Genomic DNA, 9,322 nt, shown 5'->3' with positions numbered 1-9,322 from the left:
TATACATATACACAAGTGCTGTGGGGAAGGGAAGGAGGTAAGATGGGGGGATGGAGAGGGGGAAGAGGGGGAGAGGAAGGAAGGGGCTCAGTCTGGGAAAGCCTCCTGGAGGAGGTGAGCTCTCAGTAGGGCCTTGAAGGGAGGAAGAGAGCTAGCTTGGCGGAGGGGCAGAGGGAGGGCATTCCAGGCCCGGGGGATGACGTGGGCCGGGGGTCGATGGCGGGACAGGCGAGAACAAGGTACAGTGAGGAGATTAGCAGCCGAGGAGCAGAGGGTGCGGGGTGGGCTGTAGAAGGAGAGAAGGGAGGTGAGGTAGGAGGGGGCGAGGTGATGGAGTGCCTTGAAGCCCAGGGTGTGGAGTTTCTGCCTGATGTGCAGATTGATTGGTAGCCACTGGAGATTTTTGAGGAGGGGAGTAAAATGCCCAGAGCGTTTCTGGACAAAGATAATCCGGGCAGCAGCATGAAGTATGGATTGAAGTGGGGAGAGACACGAGGATGGGAGATCAGAGTCCTGATGCAGTAGTCCAGACGGGATAGGGTGAGAGCTTGAATGAGCATGGTAGCGGTATGGATGGAGAGGAAAAGGCGGATCTTGGCAATGTGAGTAGTGATGCATGTGGCCTGGGTTGTAGCGGGTATTCAGCCAGGTAAGGTATGAAGGGCTGGACCGATTGAGAATTAAAGGCAGAGAGCAAGGCATTTCTATTCAATGTGGAAGTGGATAGGCAACCACTGGAGATTTGGGGGGATTTTGGAAACCAATCAATCAATTAATCATTCAATCATATTAATTAAACACTTACTGTGTGCAAAGGACTATACTAATCTTTTGGGAGAGTACAGTACACCGATAAACAGACACATCCCCAGCCCACAACGGGCTTACAATCTGGAGTGGGAGAAGACATTGATATAAATAAATAAATTGCGGAAATATACATAAGTGCTTTGGGGCTGATGGAGGGATGAAGAAAGGGGTCAAATCCAAGTGTAAGGGACTGGGTGAAGAGGAAATGAAGGCTTAGTTAAGGAAGAACACTTAGAGGAGATGTGCTTGTGATAAGACTTTGATGGTGGGAAGAATGATCGTCTTTCAGATATGAAGAGTAAGGGCACACCAGGTCAGACGAATGATGTGGGTGAGAGGTTGGCAGTGAGGTAAATGAGTTTGAGGTGCAGTGAGTAGGTTGACGTTAGAGGCATGAAATGTGCAGACTTGATTGTAGTAGGAAATCAGGCAGGTAAGGTAGGAGGGGGTAAGGCGATTGAGTGCTGTAAAGCCGAGGTAAACGTTTCTGCTTAATGCGGAGGTTCATGGGAAAACACTGGAGGTTCCCGAGGACTGGGGAGATATGGACTGAACATTTTTCTAGAAAAATGATCCTTTCAGCAGAGTGAAGTGTGACTGGACTGGGAAAGGACCGGAGGCAGCAAGGTCAGGCAGGAGGCTGCTGCAGTCATCAAGCCAGACTATGATAAATTCTTGGATCAACATAGCAGCAGTTTGGATTGAGAGTTAAGGATGGATTTCAGTGGTGCTGTTAAGGGAAAACCAACAGGATTTGGTGACATATTTAATATGTGGGTTAAATGAGAGAGATGTCGATGATGATGGCAAGGGTACTGACTTGTGAGAAAAGGAGGATAGTGCTGTTGTCTTCAGTGATCCTAAAGACAGTTGGAGGACAGGGTCTGGGGCAGAAGATGAGTTCTGTTTTGGGCTTGTTAACTTTGTGGGGACAACTGGAAATGCAAATAGAAATGTCTTGAAGGCAAGAGTAAATATAAGACTGTTGAGAAGGAGAGAGTCAGGGCTGGAGAGGTAGATTAGGGAATCATCCATGTGGAGAAGGTAGTTGACGTCATGGGAGCAAATTAATTATCCAAGGGTGTGGGTGTTTCCGGAGAATAAAAGAGAATCTAGACGTTTGGAGTGTGGGAGGAAGATGAGCCTGTGAAAGAGATTGAAAAGGAGTGGAAAACTAGGAGAAGGCAGTGTCAGTGAAGCTGAGATTGGATAGTTTCCACAAGAATGGGGTTGTCTACCGTGTTGAAGGCAGCTGAGAGGTCAAGGATGATTAGGATGTAGGCCTTTGGTTTTGGCAGTAGGAGATCACGGGTGACCTAAGAGAAGGCAGTTTCAGTGGAGCAAATGGGGCAGAAACCAGATTGGAGTGAATCAAGGACAGAATTGGAGGAGAAGAAGCAGGCAACCTGCTCGAGGAGTTTGGAAAGGAATGGTAGGAAGGAGATAGGACAATAGCAGATGGGAGTTGTGGGGGCAAAGAGAGTTTTTTACAGATAGGGGATAGGTGAGAACGTTTATAGGCAATGTAGAATAAGCCACTGGAAAGGGAATGGTAGAAGACGGGGTCAGGAGTATTTGTGGATGGTGTAGATTTTGAGAGGAGGCCTACCCTTTACCATGATTCCTTTCAATAAAGGGCAGTGGATGACCTTGTCGGAGGGTGCAGTAAATACCTGCTGACTCACAGGCATGGAAATATATCTGAATTCCACGTGGAATCATATCTCAGTCAATTGTGTTTATTAAGTGCTTTTTGGTTCAGAGCACTGTATTAAACACTGGGAAGAGCACAATACAATAGAGCTGGTAGACATGATCCCTTCCCTTAAGGGGTTTATAGACTAATAGGAGAGACAAACATTAAAATGAATTAGAAGCAGAAGAGAATAAGGTTATGGACAAAGTGCTGTGCGACTCGGGGTGGGGCAGATATCAAAGTTCTTAAAGGATGCAGACCCTATTGCTTAGATCAATCAATAAATAAATGAAACTGAGCACTCACTACGTGCAGAGCAATGTACTATGTGCTTGGAAAATTACAGCACAACATGACCACTGCCCTTAAGGAGTTCTGCCACTTGTCAGATTCGTGACTTTGGGCAAGTCTCTTAAGTTCTCTGTGCCTCACTTGTCTCATCTTTAATAAAGGGAATTAAAACTGTGAGCCCCACTTGAGACAACCTGACTACCTTGCATCTGTGCCGGCGCTTAGAACAGTGCTTGGCAAATAGTAATCACTTAACAAATGCCATTAAAAAGGGAGCTAGCAGTACTAGTTAGGGAGACAGGCATTAAAATAAATTACAAGTAGTAGAAGTGACAACAAATAAAGATATGGACATTAGTGCTGTGTGTCTAGGGGTGGATGAGAAATAAAGTTCTCAAAGGGTAAAGATTCAACTGTATAGCTGACATAGAAGAGAAGGTCAATAGAGTGGGGAAATGAGAGTATAATCAGAGGAGGCTACTTGGAGGAGATGTGATTTAGTAGGGTTTTTGAAGATGGTGAGAGTAGTAGTGTCGTTATAGTAGCTGCATTGCCTAGGACTGGTAGTCAGAGCACCTCAGTTTTAACCTGAATCTGCCACTTGCCTGCTGGGTATCTTGGCAAGTCATTTAATGTCTCTGGGCCCTAGTTTCCTCACCTGTAAAATGGGGATTAAGACCTTTCTCCATCATACTCGAATGGTGAAGTACTGTTTGCCTTGTATCTACCCCAGCACTTAGAACTGCGTTTGGCACATAGTAAATACTTAACAGATACCACAATTATTATTTTTTGTTGTTGTATCTGGGACAAAATGCACTCCTGCCTCCTGTGACCCCATCAGATGATCAATTTTCTTGAGATTGGTTATAGCTCTTCTCCAGAAAACCCCCAACACTAATAGCAGAAGATGCACAGTTTGGGATGTTGATTTTGTACCATTCTTCACTCTCACAGGAAGCTCATGACATTTCCCAGACCATGTCTAACATCACGACGGTGACAGAATTCCTCCTCCTGGGATTCTGCGACATCCGGGAGTTGCAGCTGATCCACACTGCACTGCTCCTCCTGGTCTATCTGGCAGCCCTGATGGAGAATCTCCTCATCATTGCTGTCACCACCTTTTACCAGAAATTCCACACCACCACACATTTCTTCCTCAAGAACCTGTCCATGATTGACCTCAGCTACATTTCTGTCACAGTCCCCAAATCCGTTTTCAATTCCCTCACAAATGTCAACTCCATCTCCCTGCAGGGCGGCGCTGCCCAGGTATTCCTCGTACTTTTATTCGTTGGATCAGAGTTTGACCTGCTCACAGTGATGTCCCACGACCACTATGTCGCCATCTGCCGCCCCCTGCACTATGAGATCAACATGCCCCACGGGGCCTGTGTATGCATGTTGGCTGTCTCTTGGTTGAGCAACTGTTTGACTGCTATCATGTACACAGCCAGCACTTCTCTCTCTCCTTCTGTGGCCCCAACACTGTCCACCAGTTCTTCTGCGATGGTCCCCAGTTGCTAAGATGTGCATGTTCCACTGACCGTGTCCCAGAAGATGTGAGTTTAGCCATCAGCATCTGCTATGTTTCTTCTGCTTCGTGTTCATCGTGGGCTTCTACATCTGAATTTTCTCAACCGCGCTGAAGATGCCATCAATGGAGGGCCGCTCCAAAGCCTTCTCCACCTGTGTACCCCACCTGGTATTCGTGGCTCCGTTCGTCACGTCTGGCACCTCTGCCTACCTAAAGCCAATATCAGACTCTCCTTCAGCACTGAACCTGCTGGTGACTATGTTCTATGCTGTGGTGCCCCCTACCCGTAATCCCCTCATCTACAGCCTGAGGAACTGGGGCATGAAGGCAGCGATGGGAAGGCTGTTATGGCCAAAATATTTCACAAAGGAGAAAATAGCTATCGGATAAAATGTCCTTCTTCACGGATTGCCCTGAGCATGGCTCTGACAAAATCAGTCCAGAATGGTTTTACCACAGCATTGTCTGGGTGACCTAGTGGAAAGAGTACCAGCCTGGGAGTCCAAGGACCTGGATTCTAGTCCTGGGTCTCCCACTGTCTGTAGTGTGACATTGGACAAGCCAGTAAAACTTTCTTTGACTCTGTTTCACTATTTGCAAAATGGGGATGAAATAACAATTCTCACTCCTACTTTGACTGAGAGCCTATGTGTGCTAAAAACTGTGTTTGTACCCAACAAACTATATCTAATACAGTGCTTGGCATATGGTAAGTGCTCAACAGATTTCACGATTATCATTATCATTATGAAGCTCGAAATCCTGACCAGTGGCCATGAACTCTCCATAGAGGAGTCGAGGAAAAACACAGACTACAGTTCTTATGCACTCCATGCCTTGCTACTGTAAGAGACGTCTTTGTTTCCCTTCTCCTTTCTTCTCTCCTTACCTCTATTACACTGCTTCCCTCCCACTTCCCCTTTTCCTTTATTTTCCTCTCAAACAAAGAGTGAGCAGTCAGTCTGAAGCACAAATGGAGGCTTTGGTGAAAAACTGGGAGAGTATTCTGAACACTTGTCATGGAATGGGAAAATCCAGAATACATCTCTTTCTATTTTTTGTTGTTAGAGTGTAAACTCCTGGTGGGCAGATGGCATATCTCTCCTTTCTGTTTACCTTTTCAAATGCTTCCTACTGTGTATTGCAACTAGTGGGACCTCAATAAATAACATTCCAAATCAATCAGTGGTATTTATTCACTGTTTACTGTGTGAGGAGCACTGTATCAAGTGCCTGGGAGAGTGCAGTATAATACCATTGGTAGACACAATCCCTTGCCTCAGAAAACTTACAATCTTAATGGAATGAATCAAATTAAGAAGCTCGAACTGCTCTTACCCAGAAGAGAATTGATCAGTCATTCAGTGGTATTTATTGACTCCTTAATGTCTGCTGAGCAATTACCAGTCAGGAGGGTACAATAAAATATAGTTGGTAAACCTGATCTCAGGGGTCTGACTCACAGGTTTCGTGGCAGTTTATTAATTTCTGGTGGTAAAATTGATCTCCTTGAGGGCAGGGGTCGTGTTTATGAACTCAGAACACATTGTCATACCTGGACATTGATAAACCCAACTATTCTCTCAATGCAATCAACCCTGCAATTTACCATCTCTCTGTGCCGAATTTTCCAGTATGAGGAAATCCTCACTAGAACAAACCATCCTCCATCTTCCCCAAGGCTCTACTGAGAATTTCATGTTAGAGTGTGGTTTTCCAACTCCGGTATGCTTGTACATGTGTGAAAACGACATTTGTGTCATTTCTCTATTGTGTGACTGTGGTTACTCTGTATTTTTCTGTTTCTTGTTACTCTGTGCTATCCTTGGCTTCCTCGAGTTCAGGCTCCGTGACAAAAAAAAGGAGCCTTGGACTGTTTCGTGTGGAGACTACACTGGTGTCCACCCACCCTAGGTGTCAAGGAGTCCAGCACCGAAGGCCTCTGCTGCCTTGGGGCATTCTGGGTTGCCCCTACAGTTTGTTCCCTGCTCCGTGATTTTCCCCTTTCGAAACTGCAGTCTGAGTTGAGCTCCTGTGACCAGCAGCACGGGTCTGAGCTCCCCAAAGTCACTCCCCCCACCTTCTCCAAACTTCCATCTATCAACGCTCTCCGCTACTCTCCCATTCTTCCCAGCAGTATCCTGAGAGGAGCTCTCCTCCCTCCTCTCAAGTGCTACTCCGGCCACCTGTGCTTCTGACCCCATTCCCTCTAATCTTATGAAATCTCTCCCTCTGTCCCTTCTCCCCTCCTTAACTTCCATCTTCAACCGCTCACTCTCCACTAGTTCCTTCCCCTCTGCCTTCAAACATGCCCACGTCTCCCCATCCTAAAAAAACCCTCTCTTGACCCCACCTCACCTTCTAGTTATCACCCTATCTCCCTCCTACTATTCCTTTCCAAACTCCTTGAACGAGTCATCTATACACACTGCCTTGAATTCCTCAACGCCGACTCTTTCCTCGACCCTGTGCAATCTGGCTTCTGTCCCTTACATTCCACGGAAACTTCCCTCTCAAAGGTCACCAATGACCTCCTGCTTGCCAGATCCAACGGCTCATACTCTATTCTAATCCTCCTCGACCTCTCAGCTGCCTTCCACACTGTGGACCACCCCCTTCTCCTCAACATGCTATCCAACCTTGGCTTCACACACTCTGTCCTCTCCTGGTTCTCTTCTTATCTCTCCGGCCGTTCATTCTCAGTCTCTTTTGCGGGCTCCCCCTCCCCCTCCCATCCCCTTACTGTAGGGGTACCTCAAGGGTCAGTTCTTGGTCCCCTTCTGTTCTCGATCTACACTCACTCCCTTGGTGAACTCATTCATTCCCGCGGCTTCAACTATCATCTCTAAGCAGATGACACTCAAATCTACATCTCTGCCCCTGCTCTCTCGCCCTCCCTCCAGGCTCACATCTCCTCCTGCCTTCAGGACATCTCCATCTGGATGTCTGCCCGCCACCTAAAACTCAACATGTCCAAGACTGAACTCCTTGTCTTCCCTCCCAAACCTTGCCCTCTCCCTGACTTTCCCATCACTGTTGATGGCACTACCTTCCTTCCCATCTCACAAGCCCGCAACCTTGCTGTCATCCTCGACTCCGCTCTCTCTTTCACCCCTCACATTCAAGCCGTCACCAAAACCTGCCGGTCTCAGCTCCGCAACATTGCCAAGATCTGCCCTTTCCTCTCTATCCAAACCGCTACCCTGTTCGTTCAAGCTCTCATCCTATCCCGTCTGGACTACTGCATCAGCCTCCTCTCTGATCTCCCATCCTCGTGTCTCTCCCCACTTTAATCCATACTTCATGCCGCTGGCCGTATTGTCTTTGTCCAGAAACGCTCTGAGCATGTTACTCCCCTCCTCAAAAATCTCCAGTGGCTACCAGTCAACTTACGCATCAGGCAGAAACTCCTCACCCTCGGCTTCAAGACTCTCCATCACCTTGCCCCCTCCTACCTCACCTCCCTTCACTCCTTCTACAGCACAGCCTGCACCCTCCGCTCCTCTCCTGCTAATCTCCTCACCGTGCCTCATTCTAGCCTGTCCCACCGTCGACCCCCGGCCCACGTCATCTCCCTGGCCTGGAAAGCCCTACCTCCACACATCCGCCAAGCTAGCTCTCTCCCTCCCTTCAAACCCTACTGAGAGCTCACCTCCTCCAGGTGGCCTTCCCAGACTGACCCGTTTTCCCTCTCCCCCTCCCCATCCCCTCCCCCTACCTCCTCCCCCCCAGCACTTGTAAATATATTTGTTCGCATTTATTACTCCATTTATTTTACTTGTACATACCTACTATTGTATTTATTTTGTTAATAATGTGCATATAGCTTTAATTTTCTTTGTTCTGAGGATTTTGACACCTTTCTACATGCTTTGTTTTGTTGTCTTTCTCCCCCTTCTAGACCGTGAGCTCGTTGTTGGGTAGGGACCGTCTCTATAAGTTTCCAACTTGTAATTCCCAAGTGCTTAGTACAGTGCTCTGCACAAAGTAAGCACTCAGTGGATACGATTGAATGAAAGAATGGATAGGCAGCCATTGGAGTTTCTTGAGGAGTGGGGAAACGTGGACTAAACTTTTTTGTAGAAAATGATCTGGGCAGTATAGACTGGAGTGGGGAGAGACAGGAGGCTGGGAGGTCAGCAAGGAGGTTGATATAGGTGGGGTAGAATAAGTGATTGGATTAATGTGGTAGTATTTCGGGTGGAGAGGAAAGAGCAGATTTTAGCAATGTCTTGAAGGATGAATCGACAGGATTTAGTGATGGATTGGAATATTTGGTTGGAATGAGAGAGAGGAGTCAAGGATAATACCAGGGTTTACTTATCAGTAAAGAGGGGTTCAAAATACAACCACAGTGATCTAGAGAGGATCTCCATCTGGAAACTGTGTAGGAGGATGTCCTCATAAGTCAATCAATAAATCTATCAATCTTACTCATCGGCCATGTATCATCATCATCATCATCAATCATATTTATTGAGCGCTTACTATGTGCAGAGCACTGTACTAAGCGCTTGGGAAGTACAAATTGGCAACATATAGAGACAGTCCCTACCCAACAGTGGGCTCACAGTCTAAAAGGGGGAGACAGAGAACAAAACCAAACATACTAACAAAATAAAATAAATAGAATAGATATGTACAAATAAAATAAATAAATAAATAAATAGAGTAATAAATATGTACAAACATATATACGTATATACAGGTGCTGTGGGGAAGGGAAGGAGGTAAGATGGGGTGGATGGAGAAGGGGACAAGGGGAAGAGGAAGGAAGGGGCTCAGTCTGGGAAGGCCTCCTGGAGGAGGTGAGTTCTCAGTAGGGTCTTGAAGGGAGGAAGAGAGCTAGCTTGGCGGATAGGCAGAGGGAGGGCATTCCAGGCCCTGGGGATGACGTGGGCCAGGGGTCGATGGCGGGGCAGGCGAGAACGAGGTACAGTGAGGAGATTAGCAGCCGAGGAGCGGAGGGTGCAGGGTGGGCTGTA

The sequence above is a fragment of the Tachyglossus aculeatus genome, chromosome 2 (genome assembly GCF_015852505.1).
Source record: "Tachyglossus aculeatus isolate mTacAcu1 chromosome 2, mTacAcu1.pri, whole genome shotgun sequence".
Lineage (NCBI taxonomy): Eukaryota > Metazoa > Chordata > Mammalia > Monotremata > Tachyglossidae > Tachyglossus > Tachyglossus aculeatus.
The sequence above is the reverse complement of the archived record's forward strand: the minus strand, read 5'-3'. Positions refer to the sequence as shown.